The sequence below is a fragment of the Panthera tigris genome, chromosome D4 (genome assembly GCF_018350195.1).
Source record: "Panthera tigris isolate Pti1 chromosome D4, P.tigris_Pti1_mat1.1, whole genome shotgun sequence".
NCBI lineage: Eukaryota > Metazoa > Chordata > Mammalia > Carnivora > Felidae > Panthera > Panthera tigris.
In genome coordinates, this window is record NC_056672.1 from 39,458,462 (window position 1) to 39,480,328 (window position 21,867).

The 21,867-nt window shown below is 43.7% G+C and overlaps 1 non-coding gene across 1 annotated transcript; it reads right to left on the minus strand.

Annotated features, from left to right (window-relative positions):
* Nucleotides 1-2,406: 2,406 nt before the first annotated feature.
* Nucleotides 2,407-2,478, minus strand: TRNAH-GUG. The gene has a single exon. It is a non-coding gene; the product is annotated as a tRNA-His (tRNA).
* Between the last annotated feature and the right edge of the window lie 19,389 nt (nucleotides 2,479-21,867).

Sequence of the window (21,867 nt, forward strand, 5' to 3'; positions counted from 1 at the left end):
AATAAACCCTATCTGTTGTATCCTTCTTAGGTGCCAATGTTGCTGTTCTGTTATGAACCTTTATACTGTTTTTTTGTGGGGTTCTTTGTACATTATTCTTTTCATTCTTGCATTAACCTCCCCCCTCCCTGCTTTTTTAATTCTGAGAGCTTAGGTAACTTGCCCACGTTCAGGTGGATTTCTGTTGGCAAAGTCATCGAGAGCAGAAGCCCCCTTTCTGGCAGAGACAGAAGAGAGACAACATGAAGTGCTCTTTGTTCAAGCAGGTGCTCTGACTGTGTCCCTAAGCTCCAAGTTGGGTCCAGACTAATTGTCATATTCCGACCACTGTCCCCAACCCCGACTGTTTTTTTTTGTTTTTTTTTTTTTTGTTTTTTAATCTTTCACAAAGCAGTAAAGATGTTAATAGTTTGGGAACTGAACACATGAGTTTGTGGAAGTAGACGGCCACCGAATGGTATACTCCAGTAATGCAATGAAAAAAAAAAACTTTTCAGGGAGGTAACCCAGGTGGCTTCTGAGCCGCCAATTCTCTCGCTTTGGGACTGACCTCAAGACAAGGGAAGGGCTCTCCGGGCTCCATCCCCACGGACATAGCTGATTGGCCCAGTGTTGGACATCTGACCCAAGCAAAGCTAATCAAATCCTTCTCTAAGATTTTTGGAACAGTGGCGAAAGGGCTGTTTTGCAGGCAAAGACACTGTAAGATAGAAAGAGCAGGAATTGCTGCTGGCTGCCATGTTTCCAGCCATGTAATAGTTTGAGAAGACAAAGGCAAAATTCGGGAAGAAATGTGGGATGAGACGGAGTGTGTCCCGATCACTTTTCAATAACGTGATTTCGATTATTCTGAAGCTCCCTCGTGTCCATGCCTGGGTACATCTCTTTCTTTCAATCTGTACTTGTTGAGTCTCTGTCACTTGCAACCACTGAGCTCTGACCGACACAATCTCCTTCCAATGATTGCTTTCTTGGTCTCCTGATAAAATACATATAACCTTATACTGGCTTATTCCGTAGGCTGTCTTCGACTAAAGACCAATTGCAATTCGTCTGTCTTCTTAGAAGCATTATTCGTGCCAGCCAGCTGAGAAGGCCTTGCAGACTTGAGGCAAAGCCCAGGCTAGGCCCTCTGGGGAGGGGAGGCAGGACTTGGGAGGAATAGGGGAGGGGGGTGGGAGATTAGGGAATAAGTCGCAGGAAGAAGACACCTCAGAGTAGAAAACAGTCTTGCAAGCGAGTCTGGGAGGAAACAAAAAACACATTTGTCTCGCTGCATGATATTCTGAGGCCCACCTTTTTGAACACGTAATCAAACAGAAATCGCTCTTGTTTGGAAGCGGGGGTGATTTTTATTGCAATTTTTTAGAATATCATTTGTAAGGAATCGCTGACTCTGAAAGAACTTAAGAGATTCTGTGCCTACCCTCAGCACCTATTTTCATTCGAATTTTTCTTAGTACTATATAAATAACAAACATGAGTTTTGCTAAGCCAGTGGTGAAACAGGGGCGAGAGCCATTAGAAAGCCCCTTCGAGTGATCCCTTATTTAAAACATGGCGGGTTATAATTTTAGAGCAGTAAACCTCATTATAACATACTTATATTTGACATTTTTAGGCTGTATTGTTCATGTTTTTAAGTCCTGGAGAAAGGCCCATTAAAGCCGTGTTACTCACATTAATTCAACGTTTAGCCGTTTATAATACAAACCCCAGTCTTTTGGAAAATGTCATTTAAAAAGTTTCACCATATATGGACATTATTTATTGCTTGAGCCCCATTGTCTACTTATAATATGCCCTTTATCAGACCCAAATGCCCACTTCAGAGAATTTCGTTTTGAACAACTGGCTTCTTACATTATCCAATGATGCAGGAAAGTTAAATTACAGCCAGTTCATATCATAGAAACAAAATGTTTCCTGCAATTACAGATAAGGGACAGTTCATTTTCTCTCTGTCATCCTGAAAAAAAACCTCCTGACAACAATTCATGCCTGGTTAAACAGGATTTCCACATCTACTGCTGACATCTTTCCAAATAATTCAGGCTTGTTATTACCATACAGTCCTGGCAAGGCTCAAAAGCAAGCAGACTTGACGAGTCTGCTCAAAGCAGAGCTTAAGTAGTTGTAATTAATAATAATTACATGCCCACTACACTCCAGTTTTATCATATTATCCGTCAGTGCAAATAAAAAAAACCACACACAACACGCTTGAAACAGGATTAGTGCATTCATAAAGCCACCCCGCGTACGCCCTCTCTCTAAAGTTTAAAATGTTTGCAGTGGTTTCTGTTTTATGGATTTCCATCATTCTGCGTCTGGTTGCAAAATGTTAGCTGGATGCGGGACAACCCGGGGCCAGGGCTGTTCTCCTTCAAAAGCCTTCACCCCTCCTGCCGTGACTCGGATTCGAACCGAGGTTGCTGCGGCCACAACGCAGAGTACTAACCACTATACGATCACGGCGAGCTACAGGAGAGCTGGGTACTCAGCCTCCTTCAAGAGCTACTGCACTATTAAAATTTGTGGAAACACTGCCATCTATTGCCTAAATATGCACATTCTCTGAACGCTGGGAAAGGGGAGCCGTGTCTCTGTAATCTGTCATGATGTAGAGGAGTGGTAACCGAGTGCCAGAACATGCAACCAACATTGGGAAAATTGTAGAAGGTAAGACTCACTGTCCTGCTGAAAATAACAGGACTGAGAGAAGCCGGTCTGTTGGATCACGCTTTCTACTTTTAACCAATAACGGATATGGATTTCTCACCCCCAACTGCCACCCCACCAATCATGTCGCCCCAAGTGGCATACGAATCGGAGTCTCTTTTGTGGTTTCTCCACCACCAGTCTGAAAGCCAAGTGCTTGGGCAGCACAGTCGTAAAAAATACGGCACCAACAAAATGGTCCGAGGACTGGGGACAATCAGAAATACTTGTTTTTCCTATTAGAGGAAGCCAGGATGACTATACTTCGACTGATCAATGTCAAACTCATTGATCCCTAAAAGCTAATTTTCCCCCTGAATATATAGGTTTTAAACCTCCAGTAATCTGAAGGAAAATAATCCTTAGCAATTTACCACACAAAGAAACTGGAGTGTTCCATGCTAAGTAAGTTTCAAGGGGAAATTTTTTATAAATTTCCTTATTATAATAATTCAAGGAGTCTGCACAAGATATTTCAAGGGCTGAAAACCTTAAAAGAAAGCACACAGAGAAACCTATTTCTAATCGCCGGATTATTAGCAGGGTGTCCCCTTGAAGCCCTCTAAACAGAGAGGACCCCGGGTGCAGTGGGGGCTAGCCGGCACGGTGTATGGGTGACAAGAACCTCATTCATCTGCTGAGTGGGTGCGAAAGTTCCTGTGATTCTGGAAGGAGGGTATTTCTGGAGAGGAAAGCTTGAGAGGCACATGGTCACTAGCCCCTCCCCTCTGATCATCTCTAGCCCCTTCCCTCTTCTTTCGAATTCTCCCAAACCCATTTTCCTTCCATGCTCCCAAGGAAGAGTACTACCCCAAGTTCCTGAGCCCCACGCATCTGTGGAGGCCCCAAGGCCAAGTGCTCTCTGGCCATGCCAGGAGCAGGTGGATGAACCTGGTAAGAGGTCACTCATGGCAAGGAGGTGGGGGGGGGGTGGCAAAGCAAATCTCCTGGTTGGCAAAGAGCAGTTTCCCAAAGTATCATCAGGTGTTTACTACACTTAACAATTTTTGCTATGTACCAAGTAAGCAATAAGGGAGATATTTTGAAGAAATCAACTCACAGGGTACAAACTGTAGAAGCTGATTGCCCAGATTCCAATTGTGGCTCTGTCCCTTACTAACTGAGGACCCGAGGCTGCTTATCTGACCTCTGTGTCTCAATTTTCTCCTCTGGAAAATGGAGTTAATAATAGTACCTATTTCACAGGATTGTCATGAGGATTAAATAGGTTATTATGTGCCAAAGAAACTTAAGGCTGTCAGCACTCTAGAAATCTTAGTTATATTATTATTTAAATAAAAATTGGGGGGAGGAAAATTTTTAACATTCCATGTATTCAAAATACACAGTATCACATTCCATAAATAGAGGTCATTGTGAAATAAAATGTAATGATGAAACAGTAGAATTAAAATTCTAGCCAGGTAACTCTGAGCGCTGAGCCCCAGCTCTGTTCCCTGTTAAAAAGGAAGGCGAGTCACAGAGCAGAGTTGTTGAAAACACGGCGACCTCTGGTTGACGCTTCTCCTCATCTGAACGACTGGAAGTGATTTGGAAAGGGAATAACGTTCCCGTCATAGTATAGTATTCAAGGCTATGAAGTGCCACAGTCGTCACACCCCCTTAAACTACTCCCCCTCCCCCCCCCCCCCACCGTATCTGTCAGACTAGGTTATGTTATGTGACAACAACCACATCTCAGTGGCTTAAATTAGGAAGGTTTTCCCCTTGCTTGTACTCTGTTCACTGCAGGGCCCTGTTCTGTGTCTCCTCACTCTGGGACCCAGGCTAAGGGAACAACTCCTGCCCTGATCACAGCTTACTGCTTTGCAATGGAAGGAGCGCTCTAGACCGTCTGGAACCAGCGGCTGAAAGTTCTTCTCGCAGCTCATTGGCTGGAACTGGTCACACGGTCCCTTCCCCTCCGCTACAAAAGGGCTGCTCCTGTAGTTGATGATGTCAGTTACCTTGTGGATAGACTCTGCGATATTTGTGCCTATTTTCTAAAAAAGTTTATTTACTTATTTTGAGTGAGAGAGCCAGTGCTGGGGAGAGGGAGCCCAGGAGGGGCATAGAGAGGGGGGGAGAGAGAATCCCAAGCAGGCCCCGTGCTGTCAGCGCAGAGCCCCACGCGGGGCTCAAACTGTGAGATCGCGACCTGAACCTACCGCTTAGCCAACGGAGCCACTGGGGTGCCCCCAAATATTCGTGCCCATTGAAGTGGGTGGGCTTTGGAACAACTACCAGGATTTTCTCTTGCCCATTCGCTGTCTTCTAGGGGATATATTTCGTCCACCAATACCTACAACCCAGTTTAAAGGGGAAGACTGATTGAATCAAAATATGGTTTCTGATGTCCTTTACTTCTTTGCAATCTACCATCTGATTTTTTTTTCTGACCTTCCTATGTCAACACCAATGTTATCACTCTGCCACGAATATATCATTCACAAATACGTGTTGGAGATTTACTATAGTCCAGTCGTTGTTCTGGATCTTTAGTATTCAGCACAGAACAAGAGAGGCACGTATCATGACTTCATGGAATGTATAGTCTAGAGAGAGACAGAGAGACAGAGAGAGAGAGATGGATGAAGAACAGATGAATAAACAGAATATATGAGTTGGCGTCACGGAAAATACATATATGCACGTATTGCTTAAAGATTCTGATGAAGTACAGAAAGGCAGGGAAGGCATGGTGCTTCTTGGGGAGAGAAAGAAAGAGAGAGATGGTGAGGGAGAGAGAGAGATAGGGACAGGGAGAGAGAAAGACAGAGAGAGAGAGAGAGAGAGAGAGAGAAGAAGCAGCTTGCTTGGTCTGAATTCAATTCCTTTCCCCAACCCTTTTACCTGTCTGACCTGGGGCTGGTCCCTAGACGTCTCTGGGTCTCTATTTCCTCATCAGTAAGGTAGGAGAAACTGGACTAGATTCCTCACATTTCTGATGTGCCAGACATTTAATTTACAGACACGTTGTGAATAAATTCACAAACGAGAGACACATGTAAACATTTTGAAGGAAGAAAAAGCCAATCACAAGCGAGTCCTATGGCTAGTATAGCTGTCCTTTTTGTTTTCCCCAAGTTCATAGAAGCCGTCCTTTTTGTCACCTTCTAAATATTGTCAGCTTTGTTTCCCTGCCTATGGCAACATATTTTGGACACACAGGGATTGGTCTCTTGATTTAAGTTGGGTGTAAAGAGGAATGTCTTGCCTGTGAGGGGCATTTAGCTACAGGATTCATTTTCAAAAGAGATTGTGGACTTCTCTTTTCAGGAAGCCTTTATTTCTATAAGATTGTTGCCCACCAACATCTCATTGTTAGAAATGAGGGAGCATCAGCCTCCCTGCCTCTCCTTCTGCGACCCGGCTATGAGATTCTCCTCCTGATGGAGTCATTACTTTCCCAGATTTTTCATGGTGGATTCTAACAGGGGAGCAGGGGCTGACGAGCGGACCCCGGGAGCGGTCGAGGCCCCCACTGCCCCAGCTGAGTCCTGCCTCCAGTGTCGCCCCTCCTACCTCTTTTCCCAGACCAAGCTCTGTGTTCTCCGCCTCATCCCTCTTCTCAGCTTGCCTCCTGCCTCACTGGGGGTAGGGAAATGACAGTCAGATCCGTCACTGGGCTGGAGGCCAAGAGCGGCAATCCGCTGGGTTGGGGCTGGCCCAGTGCCCAGTTTTCAGACAAAGACAGGTTGGGAACCCCCCCTGCAAAGAAGGCTCCTCTGTCCCCTCCTCCCAGAGTCCTGTTTCCAGTTGGGGCCCAGCCAGCTCTGACCTTATAGGGACCTTAAAACCATTTATTTCTTGGGATCTTGCTAGAACCCCATCCCCATCCTAGTAAACTGTGTGTGTGTGTGTGTGTGTGTGTATGTGTGTGTGTGTGAGAGAGAGAGAGAAAGAGACAGAGAGAGAGACAGAGAGAGAGAGAGAGAGAGAGAGAGAATCAGAGAGAAAGAGAGAGACAGAAAGAAAGAGAGGGAGAGGAAATAGGGAAGGAGGAAAAGCTGGACCAATCTAGTACATTCAGGGGAATTTGGTACACGCCAGGGAATGAAGGATTGTTCATGCCTGCCCTTGGAAATATTTTGGGGGGAAAAATAAGATAGCTGAAAACAGGGGAAGTCCAAGTAAATGGTAGCTGCCGATTTCAGATCTCAAACTCTACAGCCACATGACCTTTACCATGAAGAACGCTAAGAGCTAAATGTTCTTTGACTTCACCACTTCGTGTTTCCTGCATGTATCGGAAAAATCTTTGATTCTAAGAAATCTGAAAACACTAGAGAAAACGCATTATTTTCAGAATGCTTGTAACCGCAACATGTTTTAACAGTTTACATTTTCAAGAGTAAACTGCCTGGGGTGCTTTTTCCCCCTTGCTTATTAATGAATTCTATTTAACCAAGTCAGAAATCTTGCTGTGGGGGAAAGCTGGAATGGTGGGGGCGGGGGTGGGGGAAGGGGTGTTGGTTGTTGGTTTAATTTTAATTTTTTTTGCCTGAAGGCACCATTAGAAAACTCCAGATGCAAAGCTTTCTAATAGAATTCCTCATCTGACACAGCCCTCCGGAATACGTAGGCCTAACCTTTACGATCTGGCGGGCCAGACCTCTATTTGGAAACCTTACGAGGGGGGCTGATCCATTAATGATAATGTGCAATAACTCGGAGTCCCAGAACAGCTGAAGGCCTGGGGCGGCGGCGAATTACCGCTCTGCATCTAGGAAAGGTGGTGGCAACCGGGACCCCCTGAGGAAGGGGGGTGGAGAGCAGGATCATCGAATAGTGGAGAACCAGGGAATGCCCCATGACCACACTTTCTCTTCCCATTACATCAGGAAGCTGAGGTTTTAAGAAAGAGAAGTGTTGGCAGGTCTGAGACCAGTTAGCGTTTTGGATTTACGGCCACGAGGGTTCTAACCAATCACTGCAGAGCTACTTTTCTGAAAGAAGTTTCTGCATAGGCTCCCGGAAGTTCGGGGACTGATAGCCTTGGACAAATGACTTAATCTCTCTGCCTAAGTTTCCCTCGTAAAAGGGGATGATGATAAGAAGAATGCCTACTTTATAAATTGTTCTGAGGGTTAAAAGAGCAAACACTTTAAAAGAGTGCCCAGGAGGTAGTAAGTGCTTAATAAATACTAGCACTAGTTTGGTCAAACCAGACATGGGGGAACACTTCTCTGAGCTTCTGGCCAGGATAAAGAGGTGCCAGAAGAGGAAGCATGTTCCAGGACCCAAAGGGGGTCTGAGGTTCACGACGGGACTCTGTTTATGACAACAAGTGGCACCGGGGCTAGTAGGCCACAGCTGGATGCCAGAGGGAAGAACACCTCAGAGTCTGGACAGGTGGCTCCAAGCCCAGAGCGAGGGACATGCCTAGGACACAGGGTAAGTATAAGTGGAGAGGCACAAACACAGCATAAGAATCAAGAAGGCCCACAGCGGAGACTATTTGCCACGGTTGCAATTGTCATGTTGTCCCTTCTGCCCTAAAGGGGCCAATATTGGAGCCAATTTAGTCAGGAGGTAAGTGTGGGCATGGGAGCAGAAGGGCTTTGGGATGGGAGCCGGAGGGAGCAGATGTGGTTGAGACAGATAGGAACCAGGAGTCATCCCTCCAAGCCCTTCTGTATGGAATGATCCAGGTACTTGGCTCACCAGTTGGCCCTACTCTCTATCTAGATCTTTGTCTTGCAGCGGTGACGACAAATTTGCTCTTCAAGTGACTGAACTCTTACACGTATGAGGTACCTGGCCCAAGTTGGGGTGGGGTTGGGGGAAATCCATGACCACAGATGTCTGCAAAGGAGTGGACTCTCTTACTTACCTGTCTACCTCCCACACCCTTAACCTTGTGCCTGACACAGAGCACAGGCCGACTAGATTAAAACATTAATTTGGCCCACGTGTGGATCGCAACTCCAAAGTTTAGTCTCATTTTAGAGCTTCAGAATGAGCCGCTAAATATTTTTAGAGCTCTTTATCTTATCTTTAGGCGTTTTGTTTTATTGGTGAGTTTAATTTTGCTTTTCCTGAGACACATCTCACAGGTACACTTCTGTCGAATTGCCTCGGGTCTATGTCTAGTTCTGACCTTCGTGAATGGCAGTAACCAGGTGGGACCACCATCTCTCCTGACTGAAGCGGGGCCATGAAATATACAAGCACATCACAGATCAGGAAGGGACCGCTGGTCGCCAGATCAGACCTCAACAGTATGAAAATTAACAATACTTGGGAATAGTATTAGCATCCCCTGATAGCAATTCTTCAGTCACTTGAGAGAGAGAAAGAGAACCCAGGGAATTGAACAGCCTGATGGAACGAGCACTACATTACCTGTTCGTGTTTGGTTCTGCTTTATTCATGATGAAGTTTGTAATTTGAGGACATTTGATTTTTTTTTCTGAATGTTTTTCAATTTGCCTCAATGACTTTAAAAAGAATAATAAGTCTCCTCCTTATCTACTACATTAAGGTCTTAAGGCAAAATGTGAAATATTCAAAATGGTTTGAAAGGTGATGCATAGAACATACAACCACAGTTATTCTTACTGTATTAGCATCATTCTTTTTTTTTTTTAATGTTTATTTATGTTTGAGAGAGAGAGAGAGAGAGCATGAGCAGGGCAGGGGAAGATAGACAGGGAGACACAGAATCCAAAGCAGGCTCCAGGGTCTGAGCTATCAGCAAAGAGCCCGATGTGGGGCTCGAACTCACCAGCCATGAGATCACGACCTGAGTCGAAGTGGGGCATTTAACCGACTCAGCCACCCAGGTGCCCCCATTATCATCATTCTGATAGCCACCACTAATGTAGAAGGTAGATATTAAGTTTACAAGATGGAGCCAGATTCTACCCTAGGTAACCCTAGAACCATAAAGATCTGTTGGATGAAAAACCTGCCCCCCTGACAGCTTTCCCTTAATTATCATCAATCCTTTGAGTAGGCTGAAAAAGAGAGGGGGAGAAGGAGGGAGAGAGACAGAGAGAGAGAGAGAGAGAGAAAGAGAGAGAGAGAGAAGGAAAAACCTACCTAACTGAATGTAGGATAAACTATTCATTAGCAAGCTAAATCGTTACGACATTTAATAACCTATCATGCCTCATGGAAAACCAAGGCATTGCCAAAAGTAATTGAAGTTTGTGATTCTCCAAACTGTTATTTAAAGCAGGGTTTGGCAAGGCTCAGTGGGTCTGCACCAATTTTAATTGCATTTTTAAAATGCAGGATGGTGATTGCATTCCTTTACTTGTGACTTGTGTCGTGAAATCCCTTTATGGTGAACTTGCTTATAGTGAAACCTTATGCCGTGATTTTAAAGTTCAAAGCATGTGGGCGCCATCTATATCAAAAGCCATGCTTTACTTTCTGACCTCTTAACGGATGCATTCCCAGGTACATATAACCCCCAACTCTTTCTCTTTCTGTTTGCCTGACATCTGACGATGTGGCTCGAATCCTCATCACTACCACAAAGAGCTTCTTAGGAGATTAAGGTGGACTTGACCTAGGGAGAGGACCTTCACCAGTGACGACTTGATGGGCCCTGGAAGCAATGTTTGCCCGCGGAATAAGCAGCAGCTGCCTTGTGTCCTTCGCCCCTAGACGGCTAGAGACCATTAAATATACACAAGGTGTTCAGCATAGATCTTTTGCACAGTACGTTCACTGCACAACTATAGTTGCACAGGCAACTATGATGGTATCATTACTCATCATTACTGCGGGGCTTCTCCACTCCCTTGTTACTTTGCATGGGTCATTTTGTAAAAGGGCTATTTGCGGAGCACATAGTAACGCAGCAGACACCGTGCTAAGCGTTTCACAGGAATTCGTCCATTTAATCCTCGGGGAGAACCTTAGGTGCTAATTTTCCCCATTGAACCAAGGTGCGGCGTTGGTTAAGGATTTGCTCAGGACCGCACAGCCTGAGCCACCAGATCTGGGATTTGTACCTATGCGACTGACTCTGGATCCCCCCTGTTCTACCAGTGCCCTCCGCTACTCTACCGCTTAGGGTGGGCTGTGTCCCATCGGATGACATTTCCTGACTTTCTCCTCGCTGAAATTCCTGTGCCTTATCACAGAGAAACCTGGGTATCTGATCGTGTTGGCTTCCTACTCTGAAAAAGGGGTCACTGATCATGCCTTCCACAGGAGGGTGTGAGGATTCAGTAAGAATGAGCAAAACATGCCCTTGGGACGATATCAAACGATACACAACCGTGCGGTAGCTTCCCAGGACCTCTGTAATCAGGGTCCTGCAAACTAGGCAGCTTAAACACCAGGCACGGATCCCACAGCTCTGGAGGCTACAAGGTGACAGCGAGGCTGGGTCCTTCTGAGGCATGGGAGGGAGCATCTATCTGTCCCATGCCTCTCCTCTAGCTCCCCTGCTTTGCTGGCAATCTGTGTCGTTCCTTGGCTGGTAGACGCCTCACCCAGGCTTCTACCTTCGTCTTGACTGGCATTCTCCTGCTGGGCCTGTCTGTCTCTGTGTCCATGTAAGCCTGATTATTTCTCTAAAGACTCTATTTCAAATAAGGTCACATTTCTGAGGTTACTGGGGCGGGGCGGGGGGTTATGACCCAATAGGTCTTTTTGTCAGGGAGGGGTGGGAGGAAACACAATTCAACCCGTAACAAACCACGAGCCACTCTTTTTCTCAGTAATGACGGTCTTTATAATGTTCACCATTGCAAACGTGTTTTGTTTGTTTTTCTTTAAATCAAGTTTAGTGATGGCAATCTGCCAGGGACCACTGCGCACAATGCTTTAGCCCAGGGCCGTGCTGGTCCCTCAGCCAGTCTCATGGCAGGCGAGCTTTCCCCACTGTTTTAAACCCTACCGTCTCACAATTCCCTGCTGACACGTGGTGGTGGCTCTGTCCATCCCAGAATAAGTCACGGGACAGTCGGAGGCAGAAATTTGGCAAAGGGAGGTCAAGGCTGCACAGCCAGTTACGGCAATACTAGGACTAACTGGTTTGCCGACGCCTTTTTTTTCCCCTTGCCTGTAGTATGAATGATCATTTTCTTGCTCCTCATCAGCAATCCCGTGTCACCTGCCCGCACCCACCGTGCTCAGTTCTTACTTCCTATAGACGGGGTCCTAACCCGTGGCTCCATTTTCAGCTTCTGTCACCAAACACGATCCTGCGTCTCCAATCAGCTCCTGCAAGTCCCCTAGGTATTCCGGGCTCGCTGCCCAAGCTGAAATCGGGTGACTTTCACACCCCCCTTTCCCTTCCTTCTCTATCACCACCTCAGGTAAAGGCGTCATCATCCCTCCAATGGCCCCCCAAATTTGGGGGCCATCCTCAGTCCCCTCCTCTAGCTGCGCTTCTCCATCCTATGTGGTGTAACCCGACACACCCGTTCCAGTACATTCTACTTCCTAACGCTCTCAGCAATCCCTCTTTGCCTGACCCTGGCTTGAACACAAATGCATCCCCGATGCCAAACACAATGCCCAGCACATAGTAGGTCAGCACTTAATACTTGTTCTGTGAGTAACTGAATGGAAAATGAAAATCCCCATGCGAATCCCCATTGTCCACAAGGTCCAAACTCTTAAGCAAAACACCAAAGGTTCTTCAGTGTCTGTTCCCAAACTAGTTTTCTAGTTACATTCTCTACATCACTGTCCAGTCCTCCACCCCTAAGACCAGCGAAACAAAGCTATCTGTCATTTGCCAAACGTGCATTTGATTTTCATGCTGCTCCTCAGACAAAATTGCGTATTCGGTGTGGGTTTGAGATATCACCGCAATAGCCAGATTGAGATATCAGCTAGGCAATTGGATATATGAACCTGGAACTCACCATAGAAGCTTAGTTTGGAATAAGATGTTTGGGAGATTCAGCATATAGGTGGCATTAAAACCAAGGCAATGGCTGAACTCAACTAGCAAGAGTGTGTATATTAAGAAACGTATTCACAAACTCAATATAGGTTGTCAAAGCAGACTCGTAGTTTCAGGTGACAGTAGGTCATTCAAGTGGCAATGTCTAGAAGGCAGTGTCTAGAAGAAATTGACACATGGATGATAGGAAGCAATAGAAATAGAGTTTTGGACACCTGGGGGGGCTCAGTTGGCTAAGCGTCCGACTTCGGCTCAGGTCATGATCTCACGGTTCGTGAGTTCGAGCTGTGCCTCCGGGCTCTGTGTTGACAGCTCAGAGCCTGGAGCCTGCTTCAGATTCTGTGCCTCCCACTCTCTCTCTGCCCCTCCCCTACTTTTCCTCTCTCTCTCTTTCTTTCAAAGATAAATTAATAGTAAAAAAAAATAAAGTTTTTTAAGTCATAAGCAGATTGGTTATTTTTGAAGCTCTGACGAAGTAAGGTTGAATTATCCCTGAAGGTATTATCAGCCTCATACATCATCATGATCAGATGTGGGAAAATTCAGAAAAAAGTTCAGATGCTACAGCTACCATTTACTTATGCAGACATTTGATATTTGCTCAGTTTTGTTCTTCTTGCCATCTGCTCTTTGACTTTCTAAAAATTGTGAAATATGTCAGAAGAGTATAAAAACACATGTTGAGCATTAGTAATTAAAAGCTGAATATAAGTTCAACAAAGTTGGGGCACCTGGGTGTCTCAGTCGATTAAGTGTCCAACTTCGGCTCAGGTCATGATCTCACAGTCTGTGAGTTCAAGCCCCGTGTTGGGCTCTGTGCTGGCAGCTCAGAGCCTGGCCTGCTTCAGATTCTATGTCTCCCTCTCTCTCTGACCCTCCTCTACTCACGCTCTCTCTCTCTCTCTCTCTCAAAAATAAATAGACATTTTAAAAAACAAAGTCAAAAGCATACATTGCTAGAATTGTGTAAGCCCTTCTTGTCCGCTCTCTGCCTTCTCCCAAAGATACCAACACCTTCATTTTTGCAGTAACCATTCCCTTGTTCTATTTTATTGCTTTACTACCTATGTGTGCATTCTGCAACCATAGATTGATTGTGTTTGTCTTTGAACTTTACCTAAATGGAGCAATACAGTATGCGTTCCTTTGTGACTTGAATGAAGTCACTTGAATGAAGTTCCTTTGTGGCGAATGAAACTCACATACCCCTCATAGCATTTGTGAGTTTCATTCGTGTCGTCGCATGTAGCTATAGATGGCTCATTTGTATTTTTTGTTCCTTTCGTCCGAACTATCCGATGCTGATATTTGAGACTGTAGCTGATTTTTCCATTACTTTTTATCTGGCAGGCTTGCCAAACCCTGTCATCGATTCTAATAATTAACCTATATATGTTTTTTCAGATTTTCTATACTCACACTATCATGTGCAAATATTGACGGTTTTGCTACTTTTTCTTTTTTTCTATATCTTTTCCTAGTTTTATCGTGCTGTTCAGGATCTATAGTGCAAGTTTGAATAAAACAGGTGGTAGCAGATAGTCTTGTCTTTTTCCTAATCTAAAGTAAATGCTTTTAACATCTTAACCTATTATTAAATATAGTACCTACTTTAAGTTTTTATAGATACCTTTTATCAGGTTAGTGGAGTAATCTTCTATTGTCCATTTGTGTAAAAATATTTTATCTGTGGTATAATTTAGATCATAAAATGAATATTAAATTTTAGCAAATATTTTTTTTTTGGTATCTATTGAAGTGATCATACAATGTTTCTTTTAACCTGTCAGTGTATACCCTAATTTTCAAATATTAAACCAACCTTGCATTCCCAAAATAAACCAGAATCTATTTTCTTTTTGGGGCATAGCTGGTATGGTTTTCTAAGATTTTCCTTAGGAATTATGCTATGTTCTTGAGTGAGACTGGCCTGACATTACTTACTTTCTTACATAGCCCATTCTTATTTCTATTTGCTTACATATTTACCACGTTCTGTGTTCTTCTTTCCTTCTTGCGTCTGAGATTTGGGAACATTTTCCTGATGGCCAAAGAGTGTTCTTTAGCATTGCCGTTAGAGAGCTTGCTAGTCTGAAATGTCTTGATTTAATCTTCATTTCTGAAGTACATTTTCACTGGGCATAGAATCCCAGGTTGTTCTCTTTCTCAGCAGATTGGACAGTTTCATTCCCTTCTGGCTTTCATTGCTGGGAAGGGAGGTCTCAAACCTGCATCACTAAAGAACATGCCTTTGCTACCTGTCTCCTTCTAAGGTCTTTCCTCATTTTGGTCTTGTCTTTATTGGTTTGTTATGTTTTCTTTCTGTTTTGGTTTCACTCTAATGTGTCCAGGTACAAATCTGTTTTTAGTTATATTGCTGGGGATTAGTTGGGCTTCTGAATCTGTAGGTTGGTATATTTCATGAGTTCTGGAAAATCCTTAGCCGTGATCTCTTCAAATACTGTGGCTGCTTCCTTCACATGCTGCTGTTTTTTTTAGGACTCCCAATGGATGTATAGCACACCTTCTCATTACATGCCCCGTGTCTCTCTGTTTCCATTTGCACTTTCTATTGTTTTGTTATTCTGTGCGTCTTCCTGGATAATTTCTATATGTTTGAGTTTCTACAGTTCACTAACTTTCCTTCTGGATTTTGTTACTCTACTGTCCAACCTACCCATTTCACTTTTTTTCGCTAATATAGCACCTAATTTATAGTCTGTATCCGCCTGTGAATATTTCCACATATATTATACCTATAGTAATACAACTTGAAATTACTTAGGATAACCCACACATTTAAAAAATCATATTTGGAAAAACTAATTTAAAAGACACAATAGGGGCACCTGGGTGGCTCAGTCGGTTGAGCATCCGACTTCAGCTCAGGTCACAATCTTGTGGTTCGTGAGTTCGGGCCCTGCATCTGGCTCTGTGCTGACAGCTCGGAGCCTGGAGCCTGCTTCGGATTCTGTCTCTCCCTCTTCTTCGACCCCTCCCCCTCTCATGCTCTGTCTCTCAGTCTCTCTCTCAAAAATAAACATTGAAAAATTTTTTTAAAAATAAAACAAATGAATAAACACTAAAAAAAAATTTTTTTTTTAAAGACACAATAAAAACATCGGGGCCCACAATAGTGAAGTAAATAGACTCCCTGTCCCTTAAATAAACTTATTATTATAAAATTTTTCAGACCTGTGCAAGAGTAGAGGCAATGGAATAAAGAAAAACTCCCCATGCCCATTTCTCAGCTTCAAAGATTATTAACATTTTGACAATCTTATTTAATATTTCTCCACATATAATCATTGAACAAGTTTTTCTTAGAGCATTTAAAACTTTTTTTTAATGTTTATTTTTGAGACAGAGACAGAGCATGAACGGGGGAGGGGCAGAGAGAGAGGCAGACACAGAACCCGAAGCAGGCTCCAGGCTCTGAGCTGTCAGCACAGAGCCCGATGCAGGGCTCGAACCCACAAGCAGGGAGATCATGACCTGAGCTGAAGTCGGACGCTTAACCGACTGAGCCACCCAGGCGCCCCGATTTCTTAGAGCATTTTAAAGCACTTCCCAGGAAGCATGTAATTTCTCTGAGATGACATTTGATCTGACAGTATCTTGGCGTTAATCTCTAATTGACAAGAATATTTATTTTTTGGTGGAGAACTACCACACTATCACCACACCTAAGAAAAACAACAGTCATTCCTTATTTCATTGAGTTTTTTAAGAGTTTTATACTTCGTTTCCAGAAGTTCAACTTGGTTCTTTCAAAACCTGGTTGTCGTATTTTACAGTTTGTTTCTTGTCCATATTTCCAAGTTCGTCACTTACTGTTAAACAGTTTTTTATTGTGCGTGTCTGAAACTCCCATGATCTGAAGTCTTTATGAGTCTGTATCTGTTTTGTGTATGTGGGGTTTTTGTTTGTTTCTTTTCATTCGTGATCATGGTGCTTTATTTCCTTGTGTATTTATTAATTTTTATGGTGCTCTGCTCATTATTCTTGGAATTGTGTTTGAGAATTCTTTGGGGCTTGGAAAGTTGTGTTCTTTAGAAGGGATCTACATTTGTTTCTACCATGCACTTTGTGGCATGACTAGTCTGGGGTCACTCTCAAATAAATTCTTGGCTTGAGGTTTTGCAGACCACGCAGGGAGTGTGAATTCAGGCTGTAAACTTGATATGAGCTCTAGGTCCAAGTTCTCAATAGTGACTTCTTTTCCTTTTTTCACCTTCGCTCAGCATCACAAGTTATAAGCAGTATATTTTCTTGACTGAGGGAGAGGGTAAAGAGAAGCGGAGTGTTGTTTCTAGTTCATTTTTACCCTGAGGGTATAGCTGTTTGGGATATGAGTTTTGGACTCTCCACCTTGGTAAGCCCTGGGATATGTCTCCCATTCCCTGGACCTTGTAAGTTGTGAGAACAGGAGTTCAAGTCCATCTGGTTCAACAAAGGGCCTCATTTCCTGGGCTGAAAGTTTCTTCCTTTCTTGAGAGTTCATTGATGGATTTCAGTTGATGTCTTTCATCTATTTTAAGCAACAATTTTAGTTGTCTATAGAAGGAGGGTTGATGCAGATACCTATCCTAGAAATGGAAGTTCTCTATTCGTTCTTTAAGTCATACCAATCTGGCCTTCTGACCAGTGAAGTCAGAAAATTTGACCACAAGTCAAAAAAACAATATGTGTTACTACAGTGGGATTGTGAAAGAGCCTGGTCCTTTGAAATCATCTAATATTGGAAAATATGGATCTCAGAAAAATAAATGGCAATGTACTGAAATAGATTTGTGGAAGCTGAGTTCATTGTATATACAATTAGTCTCTTGTATTATACCTTAACTATATCTTTTTTTTTTTTTTAACATTTATTTATTTTTGAGACAGAGAGAGACAGAGCATGAACGGGGGAGGGTCAGAGAGAGGGAGACACAGAATCTGAAACAGGCTCCAGGCTCTGAGCTGTCAGCACAGAGCCCGATGCGGGGCTTGAACTCACTGACCGCGAGATCATGACCTGAGCCGAAGTCGGCCGCTTAACCGACTGAGCCACCCAGGTGCCCCACCTTAACTATATCTTAAGAGTCTGTCTTGAGGCGCCCAGCTGGTTCAGTTAGGCATCTGACTCGATTTCAGCTCAGGTCATGATCTCAAAGTTCATGGGTTCGGAGCCCAGCGTCGGGCTCCATGCTGACAGAGCACAGCCTGCTTGGGATTCCCTCTCTCTCCTTCTCTCTGCCCCTCCCCACTCTCAAAATAAATGAACTTAAAAAAAAAAAAAGAAGAGTCTATCTTATGCCTCAACTAAACTGATTATTCCTGGAAGATTTGTTACCCGTGTAGTTTGCATATTTTTTAGCACCTACCATAACTTGCATAATTGCTACCTGAGTTAAGAAACTAAATTGTTATCACAAAAAAAAAATTGTTTTATTTAAAATCTCAACTAACTTAACTGGTTATACCTGCGAAGAGACTGGGAAAGAATTGTCATTATTCTCCTAAGAGTGACACTAGCTTTCTCTGGTGCTTTCTTTTCCTTAAAAGATCTAATGGGGATAGAGAAGGTACTGCTAGAATAGATGCTTCATTGTTTATCATTGTTAATGAGTTTTGGATATGCAAACAGAATTCCAAAGCTCACTATGGGGATGAGGCTAGAAGCAGCTAGAATGGTTCTGCATAAGACAATGGTAGGAATTTTTATTTTCTCTTGAGAGGGGGGCAAAGAAGCGTGAGTGAGAGAAGAAAGGTGGGTGGGGTTGGTACCTGTACAGCATGCAAAGTGGCCAAAGGACTTTTGAGGCCATAGGTACCTGATATCTAATATCCTACATTAAGGTTTTCATGTTTCTGCGACATAAAACCTCTTTTGTCTTTCCAACCTCCAGCAAAGTCAGCTACACCTGCTACTATGACCATTTGTGTGTGTTTGGGGCGGTGGGGGGGAGGGAGGGGATGTGCTGGGATGACGGAGCACATGTGCAAATCAAAGAAAGGGAGTTAAGGCCAGAGTAGACTAAAGGAACAGCATACACTACAAGAAGGCAGCAAAGCAAAGGAAGTTAGTGGAATGGGTCATCGAAGATGAAGCTTGCCACGAAGCTTTAAGTCCCTGAGAAAGGCGATACAATTTGAATCTAGACCTGAAAGGGCAGGATGTTTGCACATAACACCTGTGTCATTATTAATGTTTCTAGTGAAGTTGAAGGGCACTAGAAAGCTGCTCCAACAGTAGTTGGTGTCAAGGTCTAACCCGGGTCTTATACTTCCCCGGTCAAGTTTTTACCTCTCCAGCCAGGCACCGAGCTGTTGTTCTCAACCTTACATGCACATTGGGAGAGTTTAAACTTACCGATGTCCAGGCCCCACTCCAGATATTCTGATTTGATTGGCCTGAGGTGGGACCTGGGCTTTGGGACTTTTAAAAACTCCCCATGTCATTCTACTGTCCAGGCAAGGTCCAGGACCACCGGGGTAAAGCTAAAATAATATTCTTTTTTTGTAATTTTTTATTTTATTTATTTATTTTTTTGAGAGAGAGAGAGAGTGAGCACACATGGGAGAAGGGCAGAAGAAAGACAGAGAGAGACCATCTCAAGCAGTCCGCACTCAACGTGGATCCCAGTGCGGGGCTTGATCTCACGAACATGAGATCATGACCTGAGCCCAAATCAAGAGTCGGACGCTCAACCTCCTGAGCCACCCAGGTGGCCCTACAATAATATTCTAAGGACAGTCTGAAACATTCAAATGAGATCACAAAAAGCAATAGAGAATATGTGAGTTGCCATAAAGGAAGTGACCATAAAGGAAGCTAATTTTGCTGAAATGTGTTCTTATATCATATAATCCCCGTGCATGCTGAGGCCTAAAAATAAAAACACAGACAACGAAAATATTTCTTAGAGCCCTTATATAAACAAGAATAAAAATAATCTATACCCATTCAGCTTACTGTTTGCACTAATCTAACTTTACTATTCAACTGCATTCATCTAACTTTACTAGTCCAGAAAACTCTTGCTCAGAAAGCTGGCACTGCAGATAATTTACTCTTTGTTTCCAGAAATTCCCCCAAACCCATTTATTCCTTCTCCATTCATCACCCCTTTCTTGGGACAAGAGATCGCTTCAAAAGATGATTCATTCTTCAAGACTCCTTTTGAAATCCTCCCAACTCTGTCGACCAATCTACCAATCTTTATAATATAATAAATTTTCCCAGTTTCAATTAAGTGTCCCCTTACGCTGCCACTGAAAGACCTACCTTAAATCAGACTCCCTCAAGCTCATAAATATCCCAACTTTGTCATTATTCTCCTACGAGTATATTCATTCTTCTCCTAAGAATAAGAGTATTGTCCTCCTGAGAGTATTGTCATTATTCTCCTAAGTGTCCTCCCACTCCTGGATGCTGCGAAAACTTTCAAGGTGATGATCCCTTTCCTTTGGGTCAGCAGCAAACTGAGCTTTGTTGTTATCAACTAGCCATACGGTGTTTATCAACTGCTGGTTCAGAGGGGCTCGTATATTTCAGTTAGGAAATGTCCAAATGTCTTCTTTTAACACGTCAGGTAAAATAGCTACTATCTGCCCCGTGCCAACTGGGTGATTTACAGACATTGCCTGTGATCCTCCGAGGGTGGGATCACTAAACTTATTTTTTAGATATGAAGCAATGGGACCCAGAGAAGGTTGGAACTTTACCGGAAGTCACACAACCATAGGCAGAGCAGAGGTTTCCATCCGGGTGTTTGTGATTCTCAAGGCTGAGTTAGCTCAACAGTTAGATCCACAGCAGATGCTGCATTGCCTCACAGAAGACTGACTCGAGATCTACTCTCGCTAGCTGGCGTGGCCTCAACCACATATGAGGTGTCACCAGTTTTAATGAGTCGACATTAGCCACTACCTCCCCGAAGGGACCCCACAAATGCAGCCAGACAATCGAAGGAAGAATAAAAGAGGGGCTTTATAATTTGTTCAACCACAGTTTTCTGCTTTAATTCTTCAGGTGGAGAGTGGATGGGTAAGTGTCCACCAGATTATTCTTTGTTACGTCTTTGTGCATCTGATGTATTTTATAATAAATGTTTCTTCTTTTAAAAATTTTTATTATGGGGGCGCCTGGGTGGCTCAGTCGGTTGAGCGTCCGACTTCGGCTCAGGTCATGATCTCGCGGTCCGTGAGTTCGAGCCCCGCGTCGGGCTCTGGGCTGACAACTCAGAGCCTGGAGCCTGTTTCAGATTCTGTGTCTCCCTCTCTCTGACCCTCCCCCGTTCATGCTCTGTCTCTCTCTCTGTCTCAAAAATAAATAAAAACATTTAAAAAAAAAAAGTTAAAAAAAAATTTTTATTATGAAGCATTTCTAAGGGTTTATTTATTTAAAAATCTTTTAACATTTTAATGTATCTTTGAGAGAGACAGAGACAGAGTGCAAGTGGAGGAGGAACAGAGAGAGGGAGACACAGAATCCGAAACAGGCTCCAGGCTCTGAGCTGTCAGCACAGAGCCCGATATGGGGCTTGAACCCAGATCGCGAGATCATGATCTGAGCCGAAGTCAGACACTTAACCGACTGAGCCACCCAGGCGCCCCTTGTTTCTTTAGAGAAAGAGAGAACGCGAATGAGGGAGGGGCAGAGAGAGAGGGGAGAGAGAATCCCAAGCACGATCCATGCTCAGTACAAAGCCCAATGAGGGACTCAATCTCATGACTGACAGTGAGAGCATAACCTGAGCTGAAATCTGGAGTTGGATGCTTAACCGACTGAGCCACCCAGGCACCCCTGAAGCATTTTTAACACACACAAGATAGTCAAAATAATATACTGAGCCTTTAATGCGCTCATCACCCAGCTTCAGCATTGATGGACTCTCGGCCAATCTTGTTTTATCTATATCCCCATGTACTCCTCCTTCCAGCATTATCGTGAAGCAGATCAAAGATAGAATAGAATTTTTTTCATAAATATTTTGGTAGGCACCTCTAAAATATTAGGACTTCTTCAGTAGGTATCTCTAAAAGAGAAGTACCGTTAACAACAACAACAAAAACCCCACAATATCATTGTGTAAGGAGACAATAGTTTGCTAATATCATCAAACGTGGAGCCAGTGTGCAAACATCCAATTGCCCCCTAAGTATCTCAGAGCTTGTACAAGGTGATTAACGTCCAGTGACTCAACATTTCTTCCGGTTAAGTTAGAATATGAAAACTCATCCTAGTGGGGATGTTTCTCTTTTAAAAAGTCTTGTCT